The 6,202-nt window shown below is 36.7% G+C and overlaps 1 pseudogene; it reads left to right on the top strand.

The window, feature by feature from the left end:
• Positions 1–562: 562 nt before the first annotated feature.
• Positions 563–1,097, top strand: LOC122470624 (annotated as a pseudogene).
• Positions 1,098–6,202: the final 5,105 nt, after the last annotated feature.

Here is a 6,202-nt window from a genome sequence, read left to right as displayed (position 1 = left end):
TCTCCCCATCTTTCTCTGCCTGCAGTGCATCTTTGACAGTGACTAGCTGTTCTCTGTGGCTCCAGCTCCAGCCAAAAATGTCCCCCTGTGATTTAAGCTTCTCCAGGATGACCCCAACTCTGGGACCCAGCAACACTGCTACTTCCCTTTATCCCTCCAGTCGAAAGGCATGTGGTTTCTGCCATTGCTGATCTCTGGGTTGTCTTACCTTCCCTTATTTGGCTTCTCTACCTATTCATCATTTGTGAAACAAGTTTCCTGTGTTAAATTCCCTCTGTTAAAAATACTCTGACCATGGGGGTACCTGGGTGGCACAGTGGGTTAAGCGTCCATGTCTAACTCTTAATTTTGGCTCAGGTCATGATCTCGTGTTTCATGAGTTCAAGCTCCACTAGGGCTCTGAGCTGACAGTGTGGAGTCTTTTTGGGATTCTTTCTTTCTCCCTCTTTCTCTGCTGCTGCCATCCTCTCTTTCTCAAAATAAATAAACTTAAAAAGAGAACACTCTGACAATGATATCTTTTTCCTGATATTTAATTATATCACATACAGGGGAACCACCACCTTCCAATAATTCGCCAAAATGACCAACACAAAGGGAAAGAGGAGAGCTACTCGCTATATGTTCTCTAAGCCTTTTAGAAAACATGGAGTTCTTCCTTTGACAACATACATGCGAATCTACAAGAAAGGTGATATTGTGGACATCAAGGGAATGGGCACTGTTCAAAAAGGAATGCCCCACAAATGTTACCATGGCAAAACTAGAAGAGTCTACAATGTTACCCAGCATGCTGTTGGCATTGTTATAAACAAACAAGTTAAGGGCAAGATTCTTGCTAAGAGAATTAATGTACGTATTGAGCACATTAAGCATTCAAAGAGCTGAGACAGCTTCCTGAAGCGTGTGAAGGAAAATGATCAGAAAAAGAAGGAAGCCAAGGAGAAAGGTACTTGGGTTCAACTGAAGCGCCAGCCTGCCCCACCCAGAGAAGCACACTTTGTGAGAACCAATGGAAAGGAGCCTGAGCTGTTGGAACCCATTCCCTATGAATTCATGGCATGATAAGTGTAAAAAAAATAAAAGACGTCAAGACTGTAAAAATAAAATAAATAATAATAATAATTATATCACATACATATATGGGGAACAGAAGTAAATGCTTCATTAACAATATTCCTTTTACTGCTTACAGACTCTGATATTCCTATTTTGTTCTATTGCACCTTTTAAAATGCCAATCAAAACCTGTTAAATTGAATTCATAACTCACTGATGGGTTGTATCTCACTAATGGAGATTTGGAAAACAGTGTCTTAGAGACCATATTTATTCATTTTTACTTTTTAGAAAGCAGATTCACAGTAAACTTACCCTTTTAGGTGCACATCATAAGAATTTTGAAAATTATATATAAAATATTTTCATCACCTCCAAAAGTTCCCTTGTTCTTTTTTGTAGTTAACCCCTCTCTCCATCCCTAGGCCCTAGTAACCACCAATGTATTTTTTTGTCCTTGTATTTTTATCTTCTCCAGAATGTCATATAAGTAAAATCATATACTATAAGGTCTCCTGAATATGTTTTTTTTTCACTCAGCACAATGCTTTTTAGATTCATTTGTATTTACCCAAAGGATACAAAAATACAGATTTGGAGGGGTACATCACCCTGATGTTTATAGCAGCATTATCAACAATAGCCAAACTATGGAAAGAGCCCAGATGTCCATCAGCTGATAAATGGATAAAGAAGATGTGGTATATATATACAATGGAATATTACTCAGCCATCAAAGAGAATGAAATCTTGCCATTTGCAATGACATGAATGGAGCTAGAAGGTATTATGCTAAGCAAAATAAGTCAGTCAGAGAAAGACAAATACCATATGATTTCACTCATATGTGGAATTTTAAAAACAAAACAGATGAACATATGGAACAGGGAAAAAGGGAGAGGGAAGCAAACCAAAGAGACTCTTAACTATGGAGAACAAACTGAGGGTTGGTGGAGGGAAGTGTGTGAGGGATGGACTAAATGGGTGATGGGTATTAAGGGGGGCACTTGTTGGGATGAGCACTGGGTATTATATGTAGGTGATGAATCACTAAATTCTATACCTGAAACCAATTTTACCATGTATGTTAGCTAGAATTTAAATAAAAACTTGGAAAGAAAATGAAGAGATTCATGTGTGGTTTTGCATGTATAAGTAGTTGATTCTTTTTATTGTTGAATGATATTCTATTATCACATTAAATCTTAGAGACGTCTTTTTTTAGCCTAAAATGCACATTTTACTTCTGCTATTTGTTTTGCAACATTAGTCTGAACCCATGTAAAACCTTTGTGGATATCTTAACTGCTGGATGGAGGCATGGGGATGGGAGGTCATCACAGAACAGCCTCAACAATTTTCGTGTTCAAAGGCAAGAGACTAATAGCCTGAGATCTGGAATCTTAGTCTGTTGGTTAAATTCTTCATTTAACTTTTGCTACCTCCCAATCTCAAGCAAATTACTTAACCTCTCTTAAATTGTAGCTTCCTTGTCTGTAAAATAAGATGGTAGGAATGGTATATGTTTCACCAAATTTTTATGGAGATAAAGTAAAATGAGATAAAGTGTGTAAAACACTTAGTGCAATGATTGGGCACAGTAAGTACAAGTAAATTAGTGTATGTCATAGGAAAGATGGCTATAATTTAGCCAGTCTAAAAAGTCAAGAAGAACAATTTTTTTTCAAGAACAGTTCACTTCCTTTAAAACCTTATCACTCACTTCCAAGTATCTGGGAGTAGTGTCATTGCCAACCAACGAGGAAAGGAGTCCATGAGGTCAGGAGGAAATGTCTGTGAAGCCCAAATTCAGGGACTACCCATTGACTCTGCCACCTAACATCATTAAGTTAGTTGGTCACTGGACTTGAAATCAACAGACATGAAGTGGGAGTGGGGAGTCTGCATCTCTTCTATAATTTCTTCAATTCATATTACATTGGACCTCCAATGCATATCTTAAAAAGATGCAGACAGCATGGTACAATGGGAAGAATCCTAGATTTAAAGCCATAATACTTTGGTAAGGTTGGATTTACCACTTTGGACTGATGTGATCTTGAACAAGTCATTTAGCATTTCTGTATCCTGGTTTATTCATCTGTAAATGGGTATATAATATGATTATGCCCCATAAGTCTTCCTAAATCAACTGTCACTTGTAATGATTTCAAAATTAACATTTTGTTATTATCTTATATAAAAATATATTTGATCATTCAAATGTGGCCATTCAGATTTGGATTATATGAACCCCATGATATGATGAGCATGAAGATTATTTCTGTGAAAGGATTTATTATTGCTTCGAAATAAAGACGGATTGAGTTTATAAAACACTGTTCCACCTGACTCCTGAATGTCAGTGCTTAATACTCACCAGGCATGCACATTCTAACAGCCTTTGTGTTCATATAATGGACCAGTGAATTCTATTTGCTGCTGAGGATTCATATCCTACAAACAAAGATAGATTGTTTTGAATTAGTGTCTGCTGGGAAAAGATGTTCAATTGTTAAATTACTTTAGCTATGTGTGAGTTTTAATCAACTGGAGTATATTACTACTTTACAAATTGTATTTCTCTGTAGAATGAAATCTTTATGAATTAGATAAACTATTAATATAGTTCTATATATTTAAATCACACTTGCAGCATATATTGTCATTTTAAAAAAACACATTTTGGGACTTTCAGAAAGCCATCAAAATGTCACTATCCTAAAAGAGCAAAAAAGTACAACAACCGAGGCTTAAGGGTTTTCCACTAAATTTGTTAAGGGACATAAATCTACTATGTGTAACATCCATCCATCTTTTCTATTATAGACTATCTATTATATACTTGGATCATGTTGCCTGAGGAATGCAAAGATGAATGATTGAGAAGGTCATCTTTTCTCATCTTTTTTCATCTATTGAAAAAAGGACACAAATGAGTTATAATACAATACAAGGGGTACTGTAATTGAGATATTAATTCATCAGTAAACACTTTTTAATAAATTTAGTGTCAGCATGTGCCAGACCCTAACCTAGCTGTTAAGGATAAGGGTCACCTGAGTGGCTCCGTGGGTTAAGTGTCCAACTCTTGATTTCAGCTCAGTTCAGGATCTCGCTGTCATAAGATCAAGCCCTGCATTGGGCTCTGTGCTGAGAGCATGGAGCCTACTTGGAATTCTCTCTCTCTCCCTCTATCTCTGCCTCTTCCCCCACTCACATGCACTTGTGTGCACCCATGCACACACTGTCTCTTTCTCTCTCAAAATAAATAAACGTTTTTTAAAAATATTAAGAGTTAAGACTATGAGAGCTTATAGTGTGATAGAGAAGACCCACAAATACAGAAGAAATTATGAAAGAGTACCTAACCTGACCTTGTAGAATAGTGTAGGAAAATCTTCTCATAGGTAAAATTTAAACAGAGTACAGAAAAACTAATAGGAGGTAAGAGGAAGAAGAGGGCTAAGGACATTGTGGTCAGAAAAGCAACTTTTGCAAAGGTACAAAGATGAGGAAAACTGCAAATCATTTAGTATGTCTGGATCCTGGGATACATATTAGAAAGTGGGAAGAGATGCAGGCCGGGTGAATAGGGGCCAGGTAACGAGGGACTGTGTATGCTGTGCTATCCAAACCATTTTTTGTGGCTGTTGTTGTCCCACTTTTTGTTGGCCTCTTGGGTATCTTGATGAGATTTTTTATTGTCTTTTGAACTGTTATTTCTTTATTGATAAAGTGTTGTTTCTCTTTCTGCTTGTGTTTTTTTTTCTTTCTTTGTCTATAGTCTTCAGATATTTGACTATGATATATCTTGGTGTAGATTTCTTTGGATTTATCTCATATGGGTTTTACTCAGCTTCTTGAATCTGTAGGTTTATATCTTACCCAGTTTGAGAAGTTTTCAGCCATAACTTCTTTGAGTACTTTTTCAGCTCCACCCTTTCTCCTCCTCTTCAGAGGCTCTAACAGGAACTTTAGATCTTTTGTTGTCCCACAGGTCCCTGAGGCTGCTTTCAATTAAAAAAAATTGTTTTTAATAGATTTTAGTTTTTAGGGCAGCAAAACCATCGAAGGTGTTCCTGCAGAGAATATGTGTGTGTGCACGCACACACACGCACATGCCTACACACACACACACACACACACACACGTATTCATACACATATATGTGTATATGTGTTTTATTGAGATATAATTCACATATCATATGATTTTTAGTATATTCACTGAGTTGTGCTCCTACTACAATAATCAGTTTTAGGAGATTTCACCACTTCAAAAAGAAACTGTACTCAGTTGTAGGCAACCACCAATCATTCTGTGCCTATAGATTTGCCTATTCTGGACGTTTCATATAAATGGAATCACGCAAGACGTAGGCATCTGTGACTGTATTCATTCATTTAGTTTAATGTTGTCAAAGTTTATCCATATTATAGCATGTATGAGTATTCGTTCCTTTTTATTGTGAGTAACATTCCATTTGTTTTAGTTTTCTATCACTATAACAATTTAATGCAAACTTAGTGACTTAAAATAATGCAAATTTATTATCTTACAGTTCTATAGGTCAGAAGTCTAGTATTAGTGTTGCTGGCTAAAATCAAGGTGTTGTCAGGGAAGCACTCCTTTCTGGAAGCTCTAGTGGAGAATCTATTTCTGTACCCTTTTCAACCTCTAGTGGTTGCCCACATTTCTTGCCTGATGGTCCCTTCTTCCATCTTCAAAACCAACAACAACAGGCTAAGTCCTCTCACGTTACATAACTCCAACGTTCTGCCTTCCTCTTCCACCATTAGGAACCCTTGTGATTACACTGGGGACCCATGAATAATCCAGAACAACCTCCCTATTCTAAGGTCAGCTGATTAGCGAACTTTACCTGCTACTTTAATTTAACATATTCACAGATTCTGGGGTTTTAGATGTAGATATACAGTGGTTTGCCTACCACCTATAACAAGTACATAGTTTATTTATCTGTTCATCATTTGATGGATATTTGGGTTGTGTCCACTTTGGGGCTATTATGAATAATGCTGCTATGAACACTTCTGTATAAGGTTTTGAATGGATATATGTTTTCATTTCTCTTAGGTAAATACCTAAAAGTAGAACGGCAGGGTTGCAATATTTACTT

This window comes from Prionailurus bengalensis, chromosome D3 (genome assembly GCF_016509475.1).
Source record: "Prionailurus bengalensis isolate Pbe53 chromosome D3, Fcat_Pben_1.1_paternal_pri, whole genome shotgun sequence".
NCBI classification, from domain to species: Eukaryota; Metazoa; Chordata; class Mammalia; order Carnivora; family Felidae; genus Prionailurus; species Prionailurus bengalensis.
This window is presented reverse-complemented; position numbering and strand designations above follow the sequence as displayed.